At 52.9% G+C, this 27,950-nt stretch overlaps 2 protein-coding genes across 8 annotated transcripts in view; one reads left to right on the plus strand and one right to left on the minus strand.

Annotated features, from left to right (window-relative positions):
* Positions 1-3,247, minus strand: part of GALNT17 (polypeptide N-acetylgalactosaminyltransferase 17) — a 272,817-nt gene extending 269,570 nt beyond the window's left edge. For 3 of the 5 annotated variants that reach the window (XM_071816838.1, XM_071816835.1, XM_071816834.1), the window contains exon 1: positions 3,158-3,247. The gene's annotated coding sequence lies outside the window, so the exon portion shown is untranslated. Of the gene's footprint in view, positions 1-1,422; positions 1,703-3,157 lie in introns of all 5 variants that reach the window. The other 2 variants (XM_071816836.1, XM_071816837.1) reach the window with 2 other exon arrangements.
* Positions 3,248-20,095: 16,848 nt separating this feature from the next.
* Positions 20,096-27,950, plus strand: part of GTF2IRD1 (GTF2I repeat domain containing 1) — a 63,301-nt gene continuing 55,446 nt past the window's right edge. Inside the window, exon 1 of one of the 3 annotated variants that reach the window (XM_065853402.2) lies at positions 20,096-20,375. The gene's annotated coding sequence lies outside the window, so the exon portion shown is untranslated. Of the gene's footprint in view, positions 20,376-21,450; positions 21,512-27,950 lie in introns of those variants that run through there. The other 2 variants (XM_065853405.2, XM_071816871.1) reach the window with 2 other exon arrangements.

Genomic DNA, 27,950 nt, shown 5'->3' on the forward strand with positions numbered 1-27,950 from the left:
TAGTTTGGAACTGAGTACTCTATTATGTCCAAATCATTCCCATTAATTTCTTTTTAGACCTCCTGTTCATCTCCCCATTAGACAATCCACTGCCCCTTCCTCAAAAGCATAAATATCCTCATAAAACATCCTCTCCCAGGCTAGCATTAAAGTATGTTTTTATACCCATCAGATATTTTTACAGGCTACTCACTCCATATTTGCCAATACTTAAGCCATCCAAAGAATCCATCAGAACTTCCTGAAGACAGCCAGAGGCCAAAAAGAAAACAGCAAAATAATCTCCCTTTATAAGAGCCAACCCCAGATCTAGTTATTCCAGCTAAAAGAAAATCCTACAATCTTATATTTAACCATCACATTTTGACTTTTGTCCCCCCTAATACATCTATTTGTGAGGGTCTTTTTCTTGTCTTGATAAGTGTGCAACATGAAAGTCTTTCACTGCAGTTTCACTGACGATACATGTTTAAAATGAAAATCAAAAGCCCGAATCACAGACGAGCATAGCATTGCAGAGCTGTAGTCTTATTTTTCAGTTGTGCTTCCAGGTTTAGCAAAGCTCACACACCAAAATGCTGCAGGCATTTGTATGCACAGTGTTTCAGAAGAGCAAGTCAAGGACATTCAGGATTTAGCCCTTCAGCGACAGAAAAATTGAGCTCTGCATGTTTGGATAGAACTGAAGTTGTCAAAGGTGCATGGAGGATTGGACTAGATGATCTTTTGAGGTCCCTTCCAATCCCAAACATACTGTGATACTGTGACAAAAACAATGTCCAGTTTGATCCCACTGTAGTCTAGATACCAGAATTTCATGGAAACTCATGTAAATGATCAATTAGAGAGAGATCCAACTACTCTGTGCTAGATTTACTTGAGACAGACTGTTCTCTGGTTTATCAAGCAGTCTTGGTGCCAATCAGATCAAAGTTTACTAAGTCAAAGCTGTGGAGACACAGGAAAAAATAACTTGTCTCCAAGTAAATGGAGTTTGGAATTGGCAGTGATATAAAGCTATTGCCATTACTACAGAATACTTATTAAAATCTGATGCCCTTGAATCATCATCCCTCCAAATTCAAGTCGACCTAAAGATGAAACTAAATAATCTGCCAAAACAGCCTTGCTGTGTTGCTAGTGGGTATTAGAAAATAAGGGGGAGGGGTGGGGGGGGAATTAAATAAAACCCCCACCATGATTGAATCTCTCATACAGAATTTTTAATAATAGATCTCAAAGGGGCAATGGAGGAGAGTCATATCACAGAGAAAGAAACAGAGCCACAGATTCTCAATATGACTTTAAGACTCCCCAGCAGCCTGGAATAGAAATCAAACCTGAAGACTCTCATCCTTTGCTTTGAAATACAATTTTAAAACATGCAATCAGCTGAAGAAACACACTAGGCACACAACTTACCTCCACACAACAAGAGTGAGAACAAATGTTACCTCTAATTCTACATGGTACAGCTGTATTCCCATGTGACCAGAATTCATGGGTCCTGCTATCACACTAAACATGCTGGAGCACTAATTTCCAATTCAAATACTCTTCTGGAGGTCTCGCTTCCTACACCCAAGGTGGAGGATGCAGAAGTGAGGTGACTGCTGGTGACAAGCTCCCTGGCCCTGTTGTCCGGCTGTCTGGCCATCCTGACGTGCTGTGAGGATTTGACAGGATGGTATCTGAAAAAAACCTTCCACACACAAAAACTTGTCTAATGAAGCTCAACTTTGACAAAGAAAAAAAAAAAAAAAGACTAACTGTTGATTTTGTTCCCCAGCATCCTGCCTTTTTAATTTGAGATAAAAGAGGGAAATTAAGTAGGCTATTAAGGAAGCAGCAACAAGCTGAACATGAGCAACAAAAAAAAAAACTGAAAAAAAAAAATTGTTGGAAGTTTCCTTTGCCTCCTTAAACAAGCTTTCCCCCCCCCTTTAATTCTTAATCTTAACCAGTTTCAGACGGAGCTGCAGATTACCAAAACAGTGACCTCCCCAGCATTTCTGCCCCTCCAGGAGCCCAGTCTATCATATCTGCTCCTTTTCCTACTTTTCCATCTCTGCAGGCAACACACAAACTTTCAGCTGGTGCATTATTTTTTCCCCCCAGGCTTTACTTCAGCTTGCTGCATTCCTCAATAAGTTTCTCAAGATGCCATTATCAAAATAACTCCCAAGCTAAGCTTTTCTTCTGCAAACAGCCAGAAGCTCCTGGGATTTGTGGAGATCGAGAGACACAAACACCGAGGGGCACCAGCTGCTCCCTCCCTGAGGGTGAGCACAGGATCCGTTTGAGGGTTAAAAAACCAAACCAAAACACACCAGTAACAAAAGAATATTCTAAAAAAAAAAAAAAAAAAAGGTTCCCTAAGAAAGCTGAGCTGGCGTCTCCCTCTGGCGCCCGCAGGCGGCAGCGCGGCCGCAATCTTGGCTGGGGTTTCTCTGTCCTACACTGCCCTCTGCAGCTCGAATGGAAAGGCTCAAAGTGAAGAAAAAAGAAACAAAACCAGAACCACAACAGGTAAAGAGTTCAGATGGGTCTTTCCAGCCGGGAAAGAGTGATCAGAGCAGATCGATGTCTTCCCCGGGACGCCAACGCCTCACGGGCCGCGCTGCCTCAGCACCAGTGCAGGGGATCTTACATGGATCTGACAGGAATCTCTCATTTTCTCATAAAAGGATGCCAACTTCAGGTGGCACGAACACATGTTAAAGGCAATCAACACGTTTCCGCAATTATGTCACCAACTGGATGGATTTCTACACCGTGTCAGTGTGGCATCACCAGAACAAATGCCCAGTGAGCTGGGGCAAGAATCACAGACACACCTGCCCACACTATGTTTTGCTAAACAGATACTTCAAATAAATCAGTTAGTATATTGCTGTAGGATTCAGTGATGTATTTACTGCTGCAAAGCTCCAGATGCTCTGTAAGCCACAATAATACAATTAAGTGGAAAATAAGTCATTTTAAACCATAATGACTATCATAACATGACTCCACTGATAACAAAGCACCACAACGATAACGTTGCAAGGCGGGTGAAGAAGCCCAGCCAGCCATGGGCTGAGCTGCTCCTGCCCTCCCTGTCACGCAGGTACAAAGCACCATCCCCTCAGCACTACCACCCTGCCGCCAGACCCACCTCACTGCTTGGCCTCACGGAAACGGCTTTTGTGACTCTCCCCCGCCGCCTATTTACCCCCCGCCTCGCAGAGGGGGACGAGGAGGCGCCCGCTGATTGGCCGGCGCCGTCCAGCGGGAAAGCCTCCCATTGGCTCATCCCCGGGAGGGTCCGGCTCCGAGAGAGACAAAGGCGCTGATTGGTCGCTGCGTTGCTGCGGAGCTTTGCCGACAGCAGCCAGGCGCTGATTGGCCAACGCCACTGAGGGCGGGCGCTGGTGCTACTTAATTAATTAATCTCGCTCATTCACTGACTTATTAACCAGCACAGGACCCCTCAGCGACACCCGGGAGTGGCGGGGAGCGGCTTGAATTAATTAACGGGAGGAGAGGGGCGGCGGGTCTACGGCTTTAATTACCAGTGCAGCTGTTAATTACGGTTCGAGGGGCTTTTTCCTGGGATTTGGAAACCAAATTCAGCTTTTTTATAACAACTACAGGTGCAGCTCTTGCCCAGAGGACGGCGGATGTGCGCCGGCCACGCCCCCCGCCCCGCCGGCCACGCCCCCCGCCCCGCCGGCCACGCCCCCCGCCCACAATGGGCGCATAACAAGGGTCTATGAGGCAGGTGTGGGGTGTTACAGGATTTGTGGGGCTCAATGGGACTGTTTTGGGGTGAAACACACTAGAAGAGGCTGAGCCCCCTGCAACTGAGTGGCACATGCACTAACCCACAGCCCCAATACTGCCCCACAGCCACCCAAATGCTGCCCCATAGGGACTGCAAACTGCCTTGTAGACCCCCCAGCACTGCCCTACAGCACCCCATAATTCCTCCACGCTGCCCCATAGATCCACAGCACTACCCCACAGCACCCCTAAACCACCCCCAGTGCCCCCATAAACTCCTTGCACTTATGGGGTAGCAAGGGGGTGCTAATGGAACTGCTCCCTTGCCAGTGACCCCCAAACCCCTCAAAAGTGATGGGTTTTGGAATCTGTTTGGAGTGGTTTTGGCATCTCACATGATAGGGTGACCCCAGTGCTACAACAGGGGGTCCTCAGGTGACTCCTGCGTCAGGAGTAGGGGCGTCCTGGGGTGACCCCAGGTCTTTCTGGGAGGTTCCTGGGTGGATCCCTGCAGAGAAGCTGCTCAATTAGCCTGAACTGTGATTGACAGAAGCTGCAGCCACCATTGACCAATCGCCGTGACCAATGTTTTCTGAGTCCCTGCAAAATGAGGGAGTCTGTTCATGTATTAGATCCTTCTGCAGGACAAGAGGAGGCAGATTAATTAACACGTTGTTCAGAAGCAGAGTGCATAGGGGAGAGGGCGTCCAGGAACAGTCACTTTGGGTGGGTTAAGGGGACAGGGAACTTTGAGGTTGCAGTAGAGGCTCCTTGCCTCACAGGTGCCTCCTTGTAGGTTCTTTTACTTGATGGCGTCTCTGGTCTTGAACTCATTCATGTTCTTGAGCGTTTTTGTTGTTGTTGGAGTCGTGTGGACTATAGCACTCTGTGGAGTGTGAGTCTGCGCATGTGCACAGTTGGCCTGGAGCTGCTCTGCCTAGGGGTGTGGAGTCACGGAGGGTGGATTTAGCCCTAGGAGTCCATGATTAATCTGTTGACATGTCTAGATTATGTAGGCAAAGGTTGTACCATCATGTGGGATGGAGTAGACATGAGCCAGGGGAATGGGCAGTCCCTTCACCAGTGTTTTAGGGACTGGGTTAGAGCCACTGCCTGTCTGTAGGTTCTTTTGCCTGATGGCATCTCTGGTCTTGGACTCTAGCGCTCTGTTGGGCTCTGTCGGGCCCTGTCAAGCTCTGTTGGGCCTGATTGAGCTCTGTTGGGCTTTGTCAAGGTCTTTCAGGCCCTGTTGGGCTGTGTCGAGCCCTGTTTGGCTCTGTTGGACTTTGTTGGGCTCTATGGGGCCCTGTCGGGCTCTGTTGAACTTTGTCAGTCTCTATCAACCCCTGTTGGGCTCTGTTGAGCCCGGTTGGGCTTTCTTAGGCTCTGTCAGGCCCTGTCGAACTTTGTCAGTCTCTATCAACTCCTGTCAGGCTTTGTTGGGCTTTTTTGCGCCCTGTCGGGCTCTGTTGGACCCTGTCAGGCTCTGTCGGACCCTGTTGGGCTTCATCCAGACCTGTCGGACTGTGTTGGGCTCTGTTGGGCTTTGTCAGGCCCTGTTGAGCCCTGTCACGCTTGTCGCGTTCTGTGGGGTTCTGCTGGGCTTCTTTGGGCTTTGTCAGGCTCTGTCTAGTCTTGTAAGGTTCTGTCGAGCCCTGTTGGGCTCTGTCAGGCTTTTTCAGGCTCTGTTGACCCCTGTGGAGCTCTGTCAGGCCCTGTTGGACTCTGACGATTCTTGCCGAGCTCGGTCTAGCTCTGTCAGGCTTTTTCAGGCTCTGTTGGGCTTTGTCAAGCCTTGTTGGGCCCTGTTGGGCATTGCTGGGCCCAGTCGGGCCATGTCAGGTTCTGTCGAGCCCTGTCAGGCTCTATCAAGCTCTGGGAGCTTTTTTATTTAATTTGAAGTGAATCACACCACCTTGTGTTCATTATTGTGACCATGTACTGAGACAGAATTTCACACCGAACTCCTGGTGTCTGACAGCTGCTCAGCACTCGGATGGGGTGTGCTGCAGCCAGGGCAGGTTACGCTGCCTTGTGCAAGGCCTGAGCCGCCGGTGGCCGTGGATGCAGACCCCAAGGCTGAGTCACTACAGCACTATTGCCACCCATCCAGGTGGAGTTTGCTGCCTGGCAAACAGGCTCTCAAAGCAGAGCTCAGGTTGAAGCTCTGCCTGATTTTCCTGCCCACACTAAACCTCTATCCCGTAGGGTTTATTACGCACATTCATGGTTACAGTAAGAATGGAATCTGGGTGGCTGGCACTCTCTAATGATGGGTTTTAAACCCTGAAGTCTTGTCTCCCCATAATGTCTGGTTTTGTTGACATCAGCAATTTGCCAGCAACTGTGCATCTGATTACCAAGACCCAGCCAACTGATGTCTGGCTTGCTGTGGCTTGAGGCTGCAGCTTTCTGCTCTTGTTTGTGCTGGTTGTACTGTCATTTTGAAGCCAAAGGGCTCTATATTATCCCTGCTAAGGAAACATTATAAATGTTTTAAAGTTCTTGTGCTTTCCAAAGATAGAACAGCCTGTCCTGGCTGCCAGACTTGTCCCCAGAGATGGGGAATGGCAAATGTCCTTTTCACTGCTGGGGTGTTCTCTGTGCCATGTTCTTCAGCTAACGCTGCCCTTGGCTGAGGGTTTGTGTATTGAGATTTAAGAGTCAGAAGTGAAAAGGGGGTAACTGTGTATGTGAGGATTCAGGGAAGGATTTGTAGCTGGGAAGGATGCGATCCAGCAAGTGGGGACTGGGCCAGGGTGCAGAGGGCAGGAAGCTTCTTGCCATAAGTGGGGTGGGATTTTTACATTGTCCTTTCCTTGTGAGGAGTGGGCACTGCATGCTGGGCTGCTAAGGAAGGAGATGGCAGTTCTACCAGATCTCAGTGCTTGTAGGCAAAAGCACTAGGTTCTGTGTCTCTCTTCAGTAAGGACTGTTCCTTCTCTGTTGCAAACTCTTGGAAAATCCGTGCCTGCTAATGGGATTCACCAACAGGATAAATCCCACAAGCAAGGACACCGTCCTGGTGTCCCCTGGTGTTCATGATGTAGGACAAGACCTATAGCCTCAGACTTTATATCCTCACAGACAGGATGGCCAGCCTGGAGAAGAGACAGTGTAGTTTAGTGGGCAGAGCCGTGGTCAGGACATGGCAGGCCTGGGTTCTCTAGTCCTGGCATCCCAATCTGCGCCTCAGTTTCCTTTTCTGTGAAAAGACCTCTGTGCTTGGCCTCAGTTTGCCTAACAAGATCTCTTTTCTTCCAGGAGAAGCTCTGATAGAGAAGAGGTGAAGAGGATCATTTCACACCAGTATCAGCTCCTGTGCACAGTCAGAAAAATGATACCTCAGCACCTCCAAAAGACTAGACACAGTATTTTCTCTTTAAAGCGGGACAACGTTTATAATGTACTAACTGATGTAATCAGGACAATCCTGGAGTCCAGTTTTCCAAGACAGCCATTGTTCCAGAAGGGAGCAAAAAGATCTCTCTGGGTTTGGTTTTCTTCCCTGTATTGGTTTTGACTGTGGAATTTGTATTGCTCCAGCTGCCCTTGTCCCACCAGCCAACGTGGTCTGGATGACAGCTGCCCCAAACAGTGCCCGACATGTCACTGAGTCCCCGTAGCCCCACAGGAGCTGCAAAGGGATTTGCTTCTGGTGTTGAACTCCAAAGCACATACCCAGAGGCTTCACACTTCCCACATGGTCTGTCCCTTCCCTTCCACCCACCCTGGTGTCTTGGAGACCTGCACAAGCGGGTGAAACCGGCTGGGCTAACTGGTTGCGCTGGCAAGCGTGGGCTGAGTAAGATGGGGTGTGGGGATGTGTGTCCCTCTTCGCCTTGTAGAAGACGTCACTGTTTTAGAGCATGGAGGCTGCACTTAGTACTTGTATCATAGCATGTCGTGGGAGATAATCTGGTTTCAGGGGGATATTTATTTAATTTCTCACCCACTGCTGTTTGGGGAAGGAGCTGTGGTGGCTCTGAGTTTGAGGACAGGCACAGCTCGCTCAGTTTGTCCATTTTTCCTGCAGAGAGGTCAGTGAGCAGGGCTGGTGCTGCCCTGGGCCACAGCCAGGCTGCCCAGCCTGCTCGCCCCAACTCATGTGAGTTTTATTTGGTCTTTTTTTTGAGCACAGGACTCCACAGACAGATGAATCTCAGCATTGCTGGCCTGAGGGCTCCACGCTGGTTGCAGTCGGTGCGGGACAGATGCCTTGAGGAGATGGTTCCCTCCTTGCCTGTTTAATTTAACAGCTAGTTGGGGATTGCTTGCCCATTCTGCAGGGCTGACATCGGCCCCTCCACCACTACCAGGAACAGAGGAGACTACAGTGCTGCTGTGAGTACTCATGCAGTGGTGGCTGCCTGTATTTGATGGGTACAGAAACCTGTGTGTGACCTGAGCATTTGGGGCAGAAAGAGTCCAAAACTGGAGCCCACACAGCTCTTGTGTCCATACACAGTGGTGCAGGCCCAGGCAAGGGTCGTGTTCCTTCCGAAGGCTTTGCTCTTTGCACCACAGCTCCCAAGGGACATTAGGGTGGAGGAAGGGGACAACATGTTCTTAAAAGTGTGAGAAAGTCCAGCTCAGATTCACTGTGCAGCACTACAGGCAAGAATCACAGCAGTAGTTTTTACCAAGCTTCCCCTAGTTAGTGCCCAACTTCTCCAGGCTTCAGAAGCTCTTGTGTAATGATGGGGCATCTGTGGAAGAAGACAAAACAGAAGAGACCACTGAGAGAAGATCTGAGCCCAGACCACAGGCGGATGAACCTCACAGCATGTCAGCTGCTTTACTTTTTGCCCTCATTTCCTATGAAGTTGTGCTGTTTTTTCTTAATGGGTTGACAGGTTTTTATTTCCTTGAAAAACGGGCAGCCAGAAGCAGCCTGGGAAAGGCTCTGGCTCCGCGACTGCAGTTCTGCCCTGAGGAGGATGTTGCTGAATCTGGGCTATGATACCATCCTGGACCCTGCTCAGTGGATCCAGGATCGGTGATCTGTCCCCCTGCTCAAAAGGAGGATGAGAGAAGAAGGTGACTTACGGAGAGCAAAGCAGGTCAGAAAACGCAGCTTAAGCCTGGCTGACAGCAGGGGGAGACAGAGCTTGGGATCTAACCGGCTGGAAATAATTCAAGTGGGAGTCCATCCTGCCTTGCAGAAGTCTTTCATCAGCTCTTACTGATCACCAGGAAGATTGCCACATCTCTACCTAGCACTGAGACTTTCCCAAAGGATCATAGGGGTGGTCTCCAAAATCCTTCTGGTCAGTGTATTCAAGCAATTTAGGAAAATCCCAAATAGAGTGATCATTGGCACAGCCTGCGACAGTGAATACCTCACTGGGAGCTGCTGTTTTGAAGAATTTAGGGCTGCTGTTTCCCAGAGGGCTCCTGTGGGCTGGCTGGTCTCTCAAGTCCCTGCCACAGCTCTTGTTGGCATGAGTGGACCTGTCTCTGAGCCCAGGGCTTCCTGGGCATCTGCAGGTGAGAGAGCCCGTTCTGGTTTGCAACTTATTTTCCCCAATAGGTTTACTAGCGACTTGTGACCAGCTGCCTTCATCTATGGAGGGAAGGTTACCTGAATTTTCCACCTCCCCTGATGAACCTTTGGCTCTGTGTGAGGTGGGATCCCCCAGGAGTGGTTACAGGGACCACATGTTTGGGTCCATTAAACAGATGTGGAGTCATCAGGGTGGCACTGGTTCAGGCTGGAGTGGGATTCTGTCCCCTGTCTCCTCCCAGGGACTGTCCCCCATGAGCAGCTCAGACCTGTGGCTCTTCCCAGTCAGCTCAGGTGACAATGCCAAACAGCAGGTGGGTCAGAGCAGGTGTGAAGTCAGTGCCGATGGTCTTCTCTGGCTGTAAATCACTGTGCTGGTCCCTAAGGATGAGCCAGGAGCTGATGGCACTTCTTGGCTTCGCGCAGAGCTGTGTGGTCTTTGTGTTGCAGTGAGGTGAAGCCAGGTCCCCTGTGTCCCCACCACCCTTGGGGTGCAGGTCTATGGGAGCTGCTCCACAGACAGGACTGACTATGGTGTTAACAGGATGTGTTATCACACGTGTCATCTGGGTTTCAGCTCAACCCCATCTGAAGTGGCCAGGAGAGAGTCTGGGCACAAGCCGTGTCTTCTCTCTCCAAAATTGGCACTAGCTGCCCTTCAGGGGTTGTAGGAGACTGAACCAGGGATGAACTTGGAAAGGACAACAAAAGATTCCCCAGCCCCTCTATTTATTTGTAAGTTTAAGTGCTATTTTTGCCTTTGTGGTGGTGTATAAAGTATTTCTCAATATTTGGTCTTACTGGCTTGGTTCTTTGGGGGGGATTTTCAAGGGCATTGGAGCAGTGATGCCCCAATTTCCTGCTGTTGGTAAGAAACTGGTTCCTGTTTGTGCCTTCACTCCCCTTTGGCTTCAGCCTTGCTCTTGTCTTGATCCCCAAGAGTGGGTACGGGAGGCTGTGTGTTCTCCCCAGCCCCTCTCCTGGCTCCTGCGTGCCGTGCTGCTTTTGCACCCAGAGCTGGGGCCGGAGCTTGAATGGTGGGGAGCAGGAGGTGACCTCGATGTGCTCAGCACCCTGCTGCAGCCCCCAGCACCTGGATGTGGGACCATCCCTCAGCGCCAGCTGCCTCACCCCACCCTTAGCAATGCTTTTCTGCTGCAGGCTGAGTCATTACCCAGCAAAAAAAAGGGTCTTTGAAATGGAGACTATTGCGTGTTTAGTGGTTTCTTCTCTAACCCTCTAGATCAAAGGGAAAAGAACCTGTCTTGGTGATTTCAGCTTTATCTCCTACAGCATCCAGAGCGCTGGAGCGAGGGGCAGCACCACGCTGGGTACCGAGCTGCCCAAGGCTTCACAGCTCCTGCCTCCCCCCAGCCACCAGCGGTTCCTCTGGCTTGCACAAGAGATGCATGAGGGTTTCATTTAAAACAAAACGATGCAAATGACACTGTAAAATTCTTAACAAAAATTGCAGTACTCTGTTGTTCGGCAGCTTTAGCAGCTCAACACTATCTTGTAGGAAATTATTAATACACTAAGATCCTATAGGCCTCATGTAACTTACCAGAATAAAAGCGATACTAGATGTATAAATGGATGATAACCTTTTAACCGTACAGTATGTATTACAATTTTGTAGTTTAGTCAGTTTTTGGCTGTCAGATATTGTTAGTACAATATTTAAAAAAGGACAAAAAAATGTTCGACTGTCTATTTTGTTATTTGATTCATTTTATTTCTTCCTCTGTACAAAAGCTGTACAAATCTGTCTGTGTAACTACTATAGATAATGTATTCATGTACCATCCACCCCTGTCCTGGCTTGCTGGTGTGGTGAGCTCGTTACTAAACAATAAAATCTGTGGCTGAAGTCGGGCACCCCGGGGTGCTGGAGGTGTGTTATGGGTGTTCTGCAGTGCACCAGCCCTGCTGAGATGGAAACGGCTGGGGGCATGGGGGTGGCTTTGGCAAGTCCCTGTTCCCTTGAGCCCAGACCTGGAGCCATCAGCACTGGGGAGAGCAGGTTTGCAAACAGCCGAGATGCTGCAGACCTGCCCTGGGATGGGCCGGGACCCCCCGCATCCTATTTGTTCTGCAGCCTGGGCTGGAGGTGAGGACAAGCAGACCAAACATCAGCTCCTTCCCGGGATGACTCCCACCCTGCTGCTGTCACGTATCTCCTGAGCTGGGGAGTGACGGTGCCATTTACTAATCTGTTATTATTCCTCTCCCTCCAGTCCCACCATGGTGCACCCACCTCCCCTCGAGACTGTCACACACCCATTTGAGCGGTGTCACCTTGATTTTGCAGGGCAAAGATGATGGTTGTGTCATCCTCATCCCTCCCGGCTCCCTGCAGAGCACAGGGAGTGGGGATCGCTCTGGATGGGTCCTGGGGGCACAGTGGTTGTTGCCAGGGTTGGTGTGGGTCCAGGTGAGCCAAGCTGCTCCTCCTCTCACATGTTCCCACCTCGTACCCATATGGATGCTCTGAGCATCATGGGGTTACACCATCCCCCATGGGGCAAGTCTGAGGGAATTTACTCCAGGGCTTAGTGCTTTTTTTTCATGGTACAAAATCTCTTATTTGGAAATTTCCTTGACTGCCCGTGGCTGGTGCCCCAGCTCAGCAGTACCCCATGCAGCAGTAAAACATCCATCCTCCTGTGTTCTCCTGCATCCGTGGGCTGTAGATCCTTTACAGGGGTTTCCCAGTATTGCCAGATGTCTTAGGACTTAAGAAAGAACTGTGATCCTTTTTTTTTTGTTGCTTCCTGGCTGCTTTTCCTGGACCTCTACAAAATTCTCTGCCACCAGGATTACCTGAGAGTTTGAAACTCTTTCTGAACAGCTGGTGAGGGTTGCAGGTGATGGGTTGGTTCCAGAAGTGTGTCCCCAAGGAAATTAGAGATGACTGACAATAAACCCATGAAAACTAGCAGTAGCCTTATTTCAGAGCTGTAACATGGTCTGGACATTGCAGTCCATGATAACCTGCTATTTTACTTTTTCAAGGTGTGTAAGAGTTGCTGTCAAAAACAATGTGAGACTTCCTTCAGCGGCTCCCTGGCTCTGTGCAGTGCAGGCTCTCAGGATCTCCTGCAACAGCTGGGCCAGCGCTCCTGGAGGGAGATGCACCCAGGAAGGACAGGTTTTGGGGGACAGGAGGCTCTCCCCAGCACAGGTGGCAGAAAACAGTGAGTTTTCCATCTAACCAGCCCTTCCCTGGGCTCTGGGCAGGGGCTGCCTGGGGCAGGAGGCAAAAGCAGGTGATTCCAGCTCCATCTTCTATGCAGTTTCACTATATAATTCATTAACGTGCATATTTACAATTAAGTGCCCAAGCCCTGGTATCTCATAGAGATAACACTGTAGCACATGTGTTTGTTTGCAGACACCGCATTTCAGTGCAGTTAATCGTACGGTGAGGATTAATAAAACATGAAGTTTAAAGATGCCTAAATCACAGTGGGGGAGCTGGTAATCTCTGCCAACAATAATATTTGCACTTTATTTTCATCCCAGCATCCAGCCAAGGAGCAGAGCCTGGGCTGGGGACTGGTATTGCATGCAAATGGACGGGGTGAGGATGGACCAGGATCCCAACCTGCTTCTGGGGTGATGGGTGGGATGTCCTTACTCCTCTGTGCAGGGGACGTCCTCCCCCTGGGATGCTGCGCTTGTGCCCACACCTGGACAGGTGCTTCGGGGACAGGTTTAACCCAGGGATGAGACATGAAGCAGCATCTCTGCAACCCAGGGATGAGACATGAAGCAGCATCTCTGCATCAGGGACATGCACAGAGGGGACATCTCTGCCTGGATGTGACCACCCTGCTCTGACCACACATCCTGCAGCCACCTGTGGTCTGTGCTCTGCCAGCACCTGTCACCCGAGGGCATGTCCCTTTGGGGTGTCCCTTTTGGAGAGGCAGATGTACCAGGTCTCTGCTTGGTTCTGGGAGATCTGCGGGCCACCAAAGGGACAATTTTGCTTTTGTGGGGGCTGCCTGTGTCCCCTCCCTGCTGCAGCCCCAATGCCGAGAAGTCCAGCAGTCCTAGTGCTGAAATCGGGGCCGGGAACACGCTGCTTCCCTGGCAAGGCTGTTTCCTCCCCATCCCTTTGCTGCCTAACAAGCATCCTTGTCAAAATAGCTAATTTCCTTTCAGAACAAAAAGTCACCTGAATACATTTGGAAGCTGTATTGCACTATCAGGGTAATCAGAATTTAATTTGATGCAGTCAAGGCTCTAAAAAGATGTTATCAAGGGGAACATCAAAGCTGGATTCCTGTGCTTGGAAATACAACTGGAATGCTTAGTCCCAATTTCTCATTTTATCAGAGACTTTCAAAATATCAGTCTAAATAACAAAAAATTAATATTAAGGGTATTTGCAAATTAATGTCTTTTGTAGCTGAACAAAGGCCACTGTCTAACCTACTTCTTTTGCATGTCTGGGACAGTCTCTTATTAAATCCTAATTATACAATTTTTTTGTTTCTAATCATTTCTGCACTTGCAGGAATTAAAACTGAAGCTCATTTGCTGCACCATGTTGCTCTTCAGGGCCCCAATCCCGCAAAGTGAGGCCTATTCCACTCAAGCCGGGGGGATCCCATGGGTACAGAGATGAGGGAAGGTCAGACAGGGACCTGGGCTTGTTCGTTCTCTCCTGTGTCTGGATTGTATCCTTGAGGCTTTGCATCGTTGCCAGCTCTTGGGGTAGCTGAGGAAAAGCTCCAGCTCTTACTCGTCAGTGTGATAGTGCGACAATTGTAGGTTTCATTTTTACAGTATAATTTCAGAAGGAAGAAAGACATCTCTAGGCCTTTTAGGTGCCGAGAAGGTTGAAAATGTGTCCAAAATGCACCCTGGAGACGGGGTGCTCCTATTTTGGGAGGTTTTGTTCAACCTGGGGGCCACAGCTGGGTCATAGCAGTGGCCAGTGCTGGGACAGAGGATGGCAGAGCAGCAGCCTTGTGACCACATTCACTTCGAAAGCCACGATTTCTGTGCCAGGCTCAGGCTGTTTTGCTGCCCGGCACTGTGCAGGGCAATGGGCAATGGCACAGCAGCCCCTGCCCAGCACCACCACCATCAACCCCCTCTCTTCCCTTGGCTCCAATTTCTGCAGAGCTTGAGCCCAAACCCCATCATCCCCGACGCAGGGGACACGGGGGACAGACCCGTCCCCAGCTTTAGCCCTCAGAAACATCACAGGGGAGCTTCGGGGAAAAGGAGGTTCAGTCAACTTCGTTAGGGAAATAGCATGGATCTCATGTTCAAACCTTTGAAGTGTTAATTAAAAAGAATTATGCAAAGGAGAGAGGATTTGAAACATTCATTAGAATCTCAATAAGGCATCTGTATTAAAAATAGCAGCGGGATCAACTAAAGATACAGCAGTTTTGGAGCAAAAGGTTCCCCATGTCCCCGGCGCTGTCGGGCAGTGGGTTTCTGCCCCGAACGGGCTCTGCGGAGCATGGAACAGCGAAAGCCTGTGAAAACGCTTCTTGCCTAATATTGAAACATCTCGAAAGCATCTCATTTAAAAAAAGACCCAGTGGGGACCAGTGTGGCAGTCAGCATGGGGAGGGAGAGGGGGTGCACGGGTGCTGAGGTGGGTGCAGGGCTGGGACCACCTGGGGCACCCAAAATGGGGAACAAGGCACCTCACACAAACCACAACCCCCCCGACCCCAAACCAGCCCCAAGCCTCCCCCCAGCACAGCCCCTTCCAGGGGAAACCGGGGGGGATGCACCTCCTCATTAAAACCCCTGGCATGTCCCGGCCCTTGCTCATTCCAATAAAAAGCATCCAGAGTATTAATTACCAGATCGGCAGATAATGTCATTAAGTTTACTTTCGCACTGTGCAGACCCAACGGGAATGTCGATGGCTCCTGCCCTTGGTGCCGGTGCCTCAAGGGCGAGAGCGGGTGGCGCTGGGTGGGCAGCGCCGCGGGGGCACCGAGACCCCAGGCCTGCAGAGAACTGATGCTGTCCGTTCATCCCTGGCTGGGGAGCGGGTGGGCTGAGAGGACACGAGTCCTCTGGTGGGGGTGACTTTGCCAGGTGGTGAGTTGGGGGTTGTATTTGGGGCTAAAAGCAGCCTGGGCAGGGGATGGGGGGCTGCAGCCCCACATGGGAGGTGCTGGTGGGTGAAGCTGGAGACTCACCACAAGGTCATGAGGTGATTTCTAAGGCTGGGGCTGTAAGCTTAGCTGTGGGTTTGATTAAAAATGAGTGAATATCAGCCTGACCTTGGGCAGGGCTCAGGGCCAGTACACCCCTTTGTCCCCCACTGGTGGGAGAAGGTGACACTCTTGGCCAAAACACAACACAGGGACAACCCCAGTGCCTGGGAGAAGGTGACACTCTTGGCCAAAACACAACACAGGGACAACCCCAGTGCCTGGGATTTCCACAGATGGGGCCTCCCCAGTTCCATTTGGATGCTTGAAGTCTGAGAGGGGACCCCAGGGCCAAGCGTTGGGTGGTCAGACACCCCCAGGGATGCTGCTGTTTGTGAAGGATTCCCTGTCCCTTGCATTGATGAGCCAAAAAAAACCCCTGGTGACAGTGTCAGCTTAGGAAAGGGCCTTTTCTCCTGACAGGTAACATGGAACTGGGAAGGACTGGGCAGTCGGAAAATGGAAATCATAGAATCATTTCAGTTGGAAAAGACCTTTAAGATCATGGAGTTCAGTCTCCCCACTCTGCTCCCCAGGACACTGTCCGGAGGCTGCAGTTCGGGAGCGCCTCGCAGGGCTCTCGTTAGCATGGACATAATTCAAGGGACACATGCAAGACACCTGGCAAAGCATTTTATCAGTTGTGCTGGAACAAACTCTTTTTGCAGCGCCGTATTCAAAGGATGGCACAACTGCAGGCAGCTGGCACTGCAGATCAATGTGTCAAATGCAGATCAATGTGTTAAATGCAGATAGATGTGCTAAATGCAGATAGGCAGACTACTTGTTTCATAGCATGTCGTGGGAAATAGGCAGAGTAAATCTTCACTATTATCCATCCACGGTGCCCCAGCAGGCAGGGAATGGACAAAGAGGTTTGGTTTATTTTTTCACCTTTCTACAAATATGTTTGAGACCAATAGTTATCAGTTTGGGTTTTGCAGGGAATCCTTGCCAGTTTTACTCAATAGTATATATCTTGCAAAAGAACTAATAACACTTCTGGCTGCCTCGGTGCACAGCTCTACAAATGGACTCACTGCAAACACAGCCCAAAAAGCCAGCGGTTCATGTGCTGTGTGCAAAGTGCGGATGAATTCTGGTCTCTCCAAGTGCAAGAGACGATTGAAAAGCTCTTTTTTGCCCCTAAGCCCCCAAGTTTTCCCCCTCCCAGAGCCACAGACCCCAGGAATTTCTCCTCTGGGCTTTTCCTCGCTGTGTTTCTTGCCGTGGATCCTGCGCTCCCAGCCCCGCTCCGGGCAGCACCGCAGGGTCCCCGTGTCCCCATCGCTCCCCAAGTCGTGCCAGCAGCCATGAGCAGTGAGGGCCTTCCAGAAACGTCCCGCTCTTTGATCTATAATTTAAAAACCGTTTTGTTTTGCCTTGGTTGTTTTAACCAGCAATTTGCTCTAGCAAAGAACACAATACCCCTTTAGGAAAGAAGAAATAAACTCATTCTTTCAATTAAATTTCTCCTGACCTTACTAAAACTTTTTCCCCATTCTCTCTTCTAAAGAAGCAGCTTTTCTTTTCTTTTTTTAATTTTTGTGATCTCCAATTCCACCGAGAGACAGAAGAAATCAGCATATCAGAGAAAACAACGATTCTTGTGATGCCCAGCAGTCACTAATTAACAAATTAAAAAAAGAGAGAAATCTTTCCGCAGATAGGATTGTTTCTTGGCGATGTTGCCTTTTCTTTTGTCAGCACTGTGACAAGGAACTTCTTTATTGCTGCAGATAGAGCAGATTAAGCCATCCCTCTCACGCTGTTCGCCTGGCTGGATGAGTTTGTGCAGCTCATTGTTTTGCCCCCTCGAATAAAATACCTTGCACTTTTACGCTGTTGTGGTGGGTTCCTTCGGAGACATGCACAGACGTGACAGTTGTCAGTGTTTAAGCCATCGCATCTGTCCCCCGCCTGGACCCAGTGTTCTTTTAATAAGCGTGAGCATCCCCAGAGGATGGGGGCTCAGTGGGGATGAGCCCACCTGTGTGGACTCAGTTTCAGTGGAACATCTGGAGAACATCTGGGGTCCTACTAGACGGTCTGTAGCCCCCATCTGGCAGCAGCCCCCAGAGCCGTCCACATGCAGCTGAGCTGTGGCTCAGCCACAGCCCATCCTCCCCACTACCATCTCCCCACGCTCCTTCTCCAAATCTCAGGATCATTTGGGCCGCTCCTCCTCCCAAGCACTCACAGCCCTACACAGGGTCAGCACCCAAAGCAGAGACCCCATCGGGAGCTGCTGTGGCCGTGGGGCTGAGCTCTGTCACACACCAGTGACCAAAGGTGACACCTGTGGGTCTCCAGTCTTAATTCGGTTCACGGTCCCCAGTGGTGAGGAGCAAAACGGGACCTCAAAGCCAGGAGGCACAGAGCCCTCCTGGGGTCCCAGCCTTGCGACCAGCTCTTGTGGTCTCTGCTGGGGCAAGGCAAAGGGGCAGGAGGGCTCCCCACGTGTTTGGGGTGAGACAGATGTTGAGTTTTGCCCAAAGGACCTTGGACACCCTCCTTGTCAAGGTCCCCTCCCAGGGACAGTGTCCTTCAGGGGACTCCAAGGATTGTCAACCTGCAGCGTATTTGCAGCAGCATCAAGTTGAACACACGCAGGGGGTTGCTTGATTCGCGAAATACCAACACCATCGTGCTTCTCTGATCGCTCCATAGATGTTCCTAGGGGGCTGCTGGCACCCCCATGGGACCAGGAGCGGGGACCAGCCCCGGCGAGGGCAGATTTGGAGAGCAGCAATGAGCACAAGGCTGATCATGGCCACAGGCAGGACCCAGCGCTCCCCAAACTTGCCCACTGCGATGGATGTTGCATCAAAATACACTTTTTTTTCCCTTTTCTTCTTTCTAATTAAACAGGTTTCCCTGGTCTGGCCTGGGTTTGAGCCTGCAGTGTCCACAGAGGGGCTGGAGGGCCATGGTGAGAGCATCACATCCTTCCCAGGCAGCTCCCCCTTGTTCGGCTCCTGCACTCGGGTGACCTAATTAAATTAATTTTGGTGGATCCTTTATTTCTTTTGTGATCTGGCTTAAAGATAATTAGCCAAAAGATGCCCTGATTTCTTTCTTCAGAGTGAGATCTTCCATTTAATTACTCAGCAAGTGGGTTGTCACTCACCATTTACGCTCCCAGGGACAGTCGATGCCAGGTGCAAATTGGGGACCAGCTCTGGCTACCCTAGTGGGACCCACCCTGCCCCAAGGAACCCCCAAACCCTTCATCCCCCTGAGTTTTGCTGGGACCCTGCACAGCCCCCAGCCCAATGCTACTGGTGCAGTGAGTTTGCCAGGCCTGATGCCACGGAGAAGGATGCAGGGGATGCGGGTGCCTGCGTGGGGCTCGGCAGCACCAAAAAGCCCCTTCCCCGCTTCTCCAGGAACTGGGAAAAAGTGTTTGCTCTTAAAATCTTTTCTTCTCCCCGTGGCCCTGGAGCGGTAATAAATCATCACTTATTTAAAACAAAACCCAGCTAATGGAGCAGCTGCATAATGTGTGCTTCAAAGGGAAAAAAAATGTCAGCAGTTTCCAAACTTTCGAGGTTAAAATGCTGTCAAGTTATTTTTAATAGTTTTTCATTTGTTTTAATTTGCCATTCCTTAATATGCAGTGAGGAACTTGGAAAATAATCATTTCTTCCTCGCGGGTCGTCCTCCCAGCCGGCAAATGCACCCTTGCTCCAAACCGGCACGGTGGCCTGGGCTGTGCAAGGCCATGCTAAGCTGGGCCATGCTAAGCTGTGCCATATCAAGCCAAGCCGTGCTGAGCTGAACTGCACAGGGCAGGACTGTGATAAACCGTGCTGTGCCATGCCAAGCCATACAGCATCATGCCATGCCGAGCCAAGCTGAGCCAAGCTATACAGGGGGAGGCTGGGCTGAGCTGTGCTATGCCATGCCAAGCCATGCCATGTGAGCCATGTCAAGTCAAACTGTGCCAAGCCATGCTGTGCCATGCTGATCCGCACATGGCCAAGCCACACCTTGCTGGGCCAAGATGTGCTGAGCCAAGCCGAGCCATGGAGGGCAGGGCAAGGCTGTGTGGAGCTGTGTCATACCCTGCTGAGCTGTGCAGCGCCATGCCAAGCCAAGCCAAGCCAAGCCAAGCCAAGCCAAGCCAAGCCAAGCCAAGCCACACTGTGTGGGACCAGGCTGTGCCATGCCATGCCATACCATGCAGGGCCAGGCCATGCCAAGCCTTGGCGAGCTGAGACGAGCCACGTGGTGCAAGGCAGTGCCAAGCCATGCCAAGCCATGCCAAGCCATGCCGATCTGTGCGGGACCAGGTCACACCAAGCTGTGCCATGCTGAGCCAAACCACATGATACCGAGCCAAACCGTGCCAAACCGCGCTAAACCATACAAAGGCCGCACTATACCAAGCTGTACCATGCCAAGCCCAGCCACGCCAACACCAACAGGTGGCGACAGGTCCCCATTGCACCCACCCCCAGCCGGGGCTGTGCCGCGCTGTTCCGCGGCCGTTCCGGCTCGGCGCGGCATGAAACGACTTAACACAGCTCGTTCCCCCCTTAACCCCCCCCGTCCGGTTATCGGGCTGGTTAATCCCGTATGTAAATGGCAGCCAATGGATGGTGCCGTTGAGCGGGGTTGGGATTAGCGGCGGGGCGAATGGCTGGCACTTTTACTGGGATTACAGAACAAAGAGCTGCTCTCCATTCCCAGCCTGATTTTTTTTTTTACCCCCCCCCGCCTCCTTCCTCCTCTCCGACTCTTTCCTCCAAGCCCCCACCGGGAGCACCGGCTCCGCCCGGGGAGGAGGGAGGCGGCGGGAGGCGGCGGGAGGCGGCTCCATCCCGGCCCCCGCCCGCCCGCCCCCGCCGCTCCCGCGCAGCCTCGCCGGGGGAGGCAGGAGCGCCGCGCCCCAGCCGCCCGCGGTAAGGAAAAGTTTTGGCCCCCTCCTCCTCCTCCTCATGGTTGCCCCCCCCGGGTCCCGGTGCTGGGGAGTGGCGGGGAGGGGGGGATGCGAGGCTTGGGTGCCATGGGGCTGGGAGGGGTGCCGAGTGGTGCAGGGGGGCATTGGGGCTTGGGGAAGTGCGGGGGGGTGTTAGGGTTGGGAGGGGTGCTAGGATTGCGGGGGGATGCTGGGTTTATTAGGGCCAGGGGAGTGCAGGGGGGCAATAGGGCTGGGGGGCTGCTGGGGGGTGATAGGGATGCATGGGGGCATCAGGGCTTGGGGAGTGTTGCGGGGCAATAGAGCTGCCAGGGGATGCTTGGCTTGTTAGGGCTGGAGGAGTGCGGGGGGAGCGATAGGCTGGGGGGGGAATGCTGGACTCAGTAGAGCTGGGAGAGTGCAGGGGGATGTTGGGGTGCGATAGGGCTGGGAGGTGGGGGGGCCACGAGGGCTGGGACATGCTGCAGGGCAATAGGGCTGGCAGGGATGCTGGGGTGGATATTAGGGCAAGGGGGATGTGAGAGGGTCAAGAGATGCTGGGGATATTAGGGCTGGGGGGGGGTGCTGAGCTTATCAGTGATGGGGGGGGATATTAGGGCTGGGGGTGATGATGGGGCTTGGGAGTGGCAGGGTCCATCAGGGCTGGGGGGGGATGCTGGGAGGCATTAGGTGCTGGGGTACATTACGTGTTAGGGTGATGGTGGTACAGGGGTGCTTGGGGCAGGGAAACATAGAGGGATGCAGGGAGCAGTAGGGCTGGGGGATGATGCTGGGGGTGTTTGGGTGTTGATAGCACTAGGGGGGTGCTGGGGATGTCAGGCTGGCCCGCGGTGCCCACCACCACAACCATGTCCCGCATCCCAAAGGCAGCTCCGGTGCTGCCACCTGCCCCGGCTGGATGTGGCGGTGCCGGGCAGGAGGGGAAGCTGCGGGCTCTGCCAGGGCTCGCCTCCCGCTCCGCCGGCGCGGGGAGAGGCGGCAGCGCGGCTGGAAATAGAAATGCAGAGTTGAGCTGACGAAGCGCTCGGGGCTTCGGCTCGGCTGGTAACCTGGCCTCGGCACCGCGGCCCGTGGGGTGGAGGGACAGGCATCCTCTGCAGCTCCCCGGTGCTGGCGGGGGTACGTGGAGGTTTCTCAGTGCGTGGGGACGACCGTGACGGGGAGAAAGTTGTTCCCTGGGGAGCCAGTGCCCTTGTCCTTCCAGCATGTGGGGCTGGCGGTGGGTTTATCCAAGATCAGCTGTAAATCAGAGTGATCCCATTAATGCGGCTTGTGCCGGAATGAGCCTCGGACCTGGCGATGCTGTGCAGGTAGTCCTGAGTGTTCGTGATGGGTGCTGGGCATACTGGGGTGTGAGTGTTTCGGGAGGTGTTGGTGCTGCTGAGCATCGCTGAAGAGCTGCGGGGCCGCGTGTTGTGGGCACTTTGGGGTTGGTCACTCGACCTCCTGCCGAATCCATCGCCTGTTGGTGTGCTCGGTCCGGACAGAGCGACTGTCTAGGGATGTCGGCACAGAGCCTCGTGTGATGGGAGCCCCTGGCTTCGGGGTGCCTGCTCCCTGTGCCGCTCCTGCCGGAGGAGCTGCTGGAAGTGCTGCAGCTGGGGAATAATCCCGCGCATGCAAGCGCCTCTAATTCTGCAGGATCCCAGATCTCGGGTCCCCACCGGTGTGGCTGGATCTGCTACGTTGGCTGTCACTCATTCAAGCCCACGGAATTTCCTTCTCCTGTGGAAACCGCTGCAGCGCTCGCTCTGAAATGAAAAAGTGGTGTGGTGGCTACCAGTGTCAGACCTGACCCCGCCAGAAGCCGAGGGGCTGGGATGCTAAAGGCCATGGCTTGGTGCCTCTGCTGCATCCCGTGGGCCCCTGTGCCGGAACCGCGATCCCTGGCACAGCAGCGTGTGCCTCTGTCAGGGCGATATCAAGCAGCCGGTTCGGTGCCGTTGAGCCGTGGCACTGTGATGTGGCTCTGCGACCGCCCACGGGCCCCACGCTCCTCTCCTGTCACCCCGCAGAGCTGGGGTCCCAGTGCTGGGGTGGCGGTGACGACCAGGGGATGGGGTGTCCCGGTTTGGGGCTGTGCTGCTGGTTTTCCCATGCGCTGCTGCTGTCTGAGCTGGCACTGCTGCTTTTTGGGGTGAACCCTGGCTGGGATGTGTCGCCGCTGGCTGTGGGAAGGGGTTGGGCAGCTGCTCACAGGGTCGGTGGGGTGACGAAGAGGACACATGGCAGCAGCCACCACCGTGTCCCTCTGCTGTCCCTCCCGGGAGGGCTGGTGCTGCTGCGGGTCGCTGCTTATTTAGGTTTGCTAATGAGAAGCTGGGAGAGGAGGGAAGGAACCTGCTCAGGGACATATTTAGCAACCTGCCCTACCAGCCTGGGTGAGGGACGCGGTGCCTGCACTGGCAGCCTGGCACTGTCCTGGGAGGTGTCGAGGACAGTGGCCTTTGGGGACAGCACAGAGGGAACAGGTCTGGCCATCCCATATGGTGTGCATCACATACAACTTAAGTGATACTCTGCTTAAAGGAAGGAGGGAAACCCCAAAACCCAAAAATCCCAGACCAAAACAAGTGTTGGAGCTGTTGGGGGATTCCCATGTGCTGCTCCCCGCAGGAAATAGCTGGGATTTTTTTCAGCAATTATCAATGCCCTGTACTTCCTTTGGGAATTTCGGCAGCTGCAGGAATGCAGAGACACTCTGGACAGGCTCGTCCCCGGCCGGTCACCCGCTGTGGGGCGGACCCCTGGGGTGGGCACAGGGCTTGGTGCCACTTGTCCCCGGCTTGGGCAGCAGCTCCCTGCTCTGCCCATCCGCTGACGAGCGCGGTTATTCTTTGCGCCACCAGCATCCACGTGCCGATGCCTGTGGCAGGTGGACGTGGAGGTGATTGATCGTGGAAGAAGAGGTGTGAATGGGAACACTGCTCCCAGGGTGACTGGGCTTGGGTGGAGGTGGTGGGTGACGGTTTGGGGAAGGGGACGTGTGGGCTGTGTTGGTGTCCGTGCTCTGCTCCTGGGCCTCTGGCCACGTCTGCGTGTGTGGCACCTGGTCTGCAAGGACAAACCTCATCTAGGGCTTTGAGGGGAGCGGAGGCAGATGCTGAAGACACATGGGTGGGTTTGCCACCACCAGGAACCTTTCCCTCGAGGACAGGGAGGAGGAGAGGAAAGGACCTACTGGGAGCCCTTTCCAAGGGTGGAGATACCCTCCAAGAGCTAAAAATGTATTTATTGATTAATTTATTGGGAAGAGCCCAGCTGGAAGCTGTAGGGAAGGACCTCTGGTGTCCATCTGGATGCTGGGCTGAGCAGCGGGGCTGGGGGCAGCGAGAGCCCCGGCTGCAGGTTTGCTGGAAGGCGGCAGGTCTGCAGATGGGAACAAGGTTTCCCAGGACCTCGCGCTACCCCGTTGCAGCCCATCCCTTTGCAGGACATGTTTTACTTAAATCTCTTCATGCATCATCTTTAAAAAGGGGTCAGGAGCGCTCCATCTGCTCAGAAGCAGCAGGAGGCTGGGGGCTGCATGGTGGCCAGGGTCCAGGTGCTCTTTATGGTTTGGGGTTTTTTTGCTCACTGTTTTGGGACCGGTTTGATGCTTCATTTCTTAATGCAGCCTTGTTGGTCGAATTTGCTTTGAGCTCAGGAGAAAAATGTCAAGCGAGTCTGGGCGGTGTGTGGAGGAGGTGGGAGCCGCGCGGTGCCCCCGTGGTGGTGGAGCAGTGGGCTGGGAAGGGGCGGACACTGCCAGAGAAATCTCCCAAAGCAGCTGCTGTGGGACACCCTCATGTCTCGTCCTGGTTTGGGAGCTGCTGCCAAATGCTGCTTTGCAAACACTTTGGCGGTGGTTTCCGAGGGACCTACCTATGGTGGCAGCAAGGCTTTCCCGTAGGTAGGATGCTGTGAGGAAAAGCACCTGGAACACAAGTCCACTCCTCAAGAGCAACCCCACCAAGGTGGAGTTTACATTCCTGCAGGCAAACAGCTTCTGTTTGAGTTTTCTGGCTTTACGTTGCCTTGTTTCTGCCCTGGTCTGGCTGGTTTGAGGGCAGAATTAACCTCAGCAGGATGAGGAGGGGACCAGCAAGGAGCATCGTTCTGCTGCTGCGTGTTTGCAGGGATGTCACTGTCCTTTACCAGGGCTTCCCTCCCCAGAGCTGATCTCCACCTCTCACACGAGGGGCGAGGTGCTTTCATCTTCATTTTCTATAAATCCACAATAACAGAAGGAGCGAACACCCGCAGGGAGGTCGATGTGGACCCAGGAACAGTCCTGAAAATGTGTCATCCAGCACCTACCTGCGTGCCTGGTTCCTCAGCCCCGGAAGCTTGAAGGTGACAAACCTGGATGTCCTCTGCCCACAGGTGACATCTCCTATGGCATATGCCGGGGTCTGGCTGTGCCCCTGACCCACGCAAGCATTGGGTGCAAGTGCTCATGGTGGTCACCATGGACTTGTTTAGATCTGCTCTTGGAGAACTTGTGGACTCAGAGAGTGCTCCGGGGCACAGGTCCCTCTGAAGATGGGGAGGGGGGAAACTGATGGGCAGGATGTTTTGTAACTTTTAAGGTTTTGAATCTTTCTTGCACTTCTTGGTGCATGCTGATGGCTGCCAGGGGTTACGTGTCCTGCCTAGCAGGGGAGTTTGATGTTCCTGGAGGAGAAACCTCCCCCTGTGACGGGTCGATAGAGGTTGGAGGGATTTTCACACTTCTGAGTGAAACGTGTGGCGCTCAGTAGCTTTCCGGGGTAGTTTGAAGAAGAGCTGAGAAATGCCTTTACATGAGCAGAGCTGTTCGGCAGACAGGTTGGAGCTAAGCCCCATCCCTAGCCGAGGCAGGGGATGGATGCGTGGGATCCCAACCATGGTCATGCCAGTGGCAAGGCCAGTGAGGAGCCCTTGGCTTCCGTCTCCTTTGCTAAAAGAAATGGGAGGGAAAAAAAGGCAAAAATCCTCAAAGCTTTCCCTTTGCTGAGGTTTCAGCTGAGCTGGCATCTTGCCTCTATCTCCGCCTGCATTTGCATGGGAAACCACCCCCTCCTTAGTGCCTGTGTGAGGTGACCTCGTGATGGGACGTGGGCCACCAGGTTGCTCATCTACTGCTGGAGCTCCAGCCTGGTGGCACCAAAGGCTTGTCCCTGGGCGGAGGGGACAGCTGCAGCCGTCATGCTGGGAATGGAGGTGGCCCCTTGGGTAAACCCACCCTTGCTTATAATTAGCGGTAATCCTTGCGTTGGAAATTAAACCTGGCCACGTTTTAAGGGCTCGGTGCTGAGAGCACGTGTGGCACAGCGCGGTGATGATGGCACTTGGGAGCGGTGCTGGTGAGGCCGGTGCTGCCCGCCCCTGCCTGCCCACCTCTGGGAAGAGCCTCCAAAATGCCGAAAACTTTAGGATGAGGCTTGGGCTGAGTTTCTGGGTGCTGGTCTGTACCCCGCTGCAGTGGTTGGGTTTGCCCTGGGTGGATGCTGCCACTCACACCTTCCCAAAAGGGACCCTGAAGGATGTGGTGCGCTCAGGTTTGAGCCCCCCAGGATGGGTATTTGGGTACATCTCCCCCGGCACCAGCACTATGGGACTGTCCCCACTGCGGTCAGGCTATGGAGACCTACTGGACGCTCCCATCAAAGTCACGCACCTCCCCATCGGGTCGGTTTTCTGCTTGTTTTATTGCAGGGTAGGAGCCAGCGATGGAGAAACCTGTAGGAAAGGCAGGATTATGTCTCCCTCATTAGTAGGGACCTGATTATCATTTCTACCCAGAGCTCTGGGAATGATTAAATATGTGGGAATTATTTTTATTGCATTAGCATTTAGCAGGCTAGGACCCCATTTGCCGTGGAAACGGGGAATGACAGTCCTTGGCCGCAGGAACAGCCCTGGGACAGGTAGATTCGGGTTCTTGCCACACCCCAGCATTAAGAAGGATTTAAAGCATTGAATTGTATGCATTTTTTTGGTGCATACAAGTCACATGTGTTTTAGTATGTGGAAAAAATTCAGCGTATTAACATGACCTCTGAAATAATGTTTATATATACATCAAATATATATATTTTCGGCACCTGTGTCGTCGGAGCTGAGGACTTGTCCGCTGCCTTTGAGTACTCTCGCTTTATTGTTGGAGGGCTACAATATCTCGTTAGGTAAATACAGCGATGTGAGGATCCACCATCCACAGAAGCTGCCCGGCTCCTTCGTGCTGTGTCTGCTGTGGGTCTTGAGTGTCCTGGGAGAAACATGAGCGGTTGGCATGGATGGAGAAAGGGCTTTTTCTTATGGTTTCCTCCCATTTAGCCAGCCGGGCGATGAGCTGTTGAGCCTTTCCAGCTGGTGGGACCGATTCCCATCGGAGCTCTTGGGATGGCGTCGGGGTCATCGGCAAGTCCCCAAAAAACTGGGTCACCCCGTTGCCCAGCTGTGGAAACACCAATGCATGGGGGTCCTCTGGTCTGCAGGGACACCCCAAGATGCCACCAGGTCCCTGGGTCCCACAGCATCATCCTTGCTGCCATCCAAGCAGTGGGACACCCCTGTCCCGATGGCAGCAGGGACACCCCGCACCCCCCCAGGCGCTGGAAGCCCTTTTGCAATAGTTGGAAATGCGCTTGGTCGGCGAAATATGTGAGGAACTCTGCTTGTTTAAAGTGCCTTTGGGGTTTTGGGCCTTAAATAAACATCCTGGTTGGGGTTTGGGTTGGAGGTTTTCATCCTGGGAAAGGCGGGGGGGGGAAGGGAGCCGCACCGGTGCCCCAAGTCTGCATGCGCCTTCTGACAAGGTTATAAATTAGCTTCATTAGAGGAGGATCACTGGAAATAAATTGCTCCGCACCCTTTAGGGGCATCCTCACACTGTAATTTCATCTCTTCTTTCTGGGAGAAAAATGCCTAGAAATGCCTGGAGTGAAATTACAGCATTTTAGCCTGCATTAGAGCGTGATGGTTTTGCCCCCCAAAATGCAAACACCCCTTTTGCCTGCAGGTGAAGCTCAGCTGGGGGTTTGCATTGGGAGCAGGGGTTTAGTTGGGGTTCGCTGCAGGTTTTTGGGGAGGAGATGGTTTCCTGGTGGCCCGTGGGCTGTCCCAGCACCCACCAGTCCCTGCCAGCCCTGCCTGATGCTTCCCAGGGGGGACAGGGGCGTGCGGGCATTGGAACCCTGAGGGAACAGTGCGGTGCAAACCCAGCGCCCCTGTGCTCTGAGTGCAGGTCTGCAGTGGGAGCAGGAGGCAGGAGACCTTTAACAGGACATTAAACATTTATCAAAACCATTAGAATTAGTGTCAGGTTGTATTTATTTATTTTATTCAGAAAGAGAAGGGTTAAAAAAAAAAAGGCACAGGAGAGGGGAGCGTGACCTGAGTGCCCTGTGAGGTGACCGACCCATCACGGTGCATCCCCAGCCCGCCCCGTGCGAGCTCCCGGAGCAAAGCCCTGGCTCTGGAATGGATCCAGCATCTTCCCATGGATCCAGCATCTTCCTGTGCCTTTCCCACGGCTCCAGGATGGATCCAGCATCTTCCTGTGCCCTTCCCACGGCTCCGGGATGGATCCAGC

The sequence above is a fragment of the Patagioenas fasciata genome, chromosome 19 (genome assembly GCF_037038585.1).
Source record: "Patagioenas fasciata isolate bPatFas1 chromosome 19, bPatFas1.hap1, whole genome shotgun sequence".
NCBI classification, from domain to species: Eukaryota; Metazoa; Chordata; class Aves; order Columbiformes; family Columbidae; genus Patagioenas; species Patagioenas fasciata.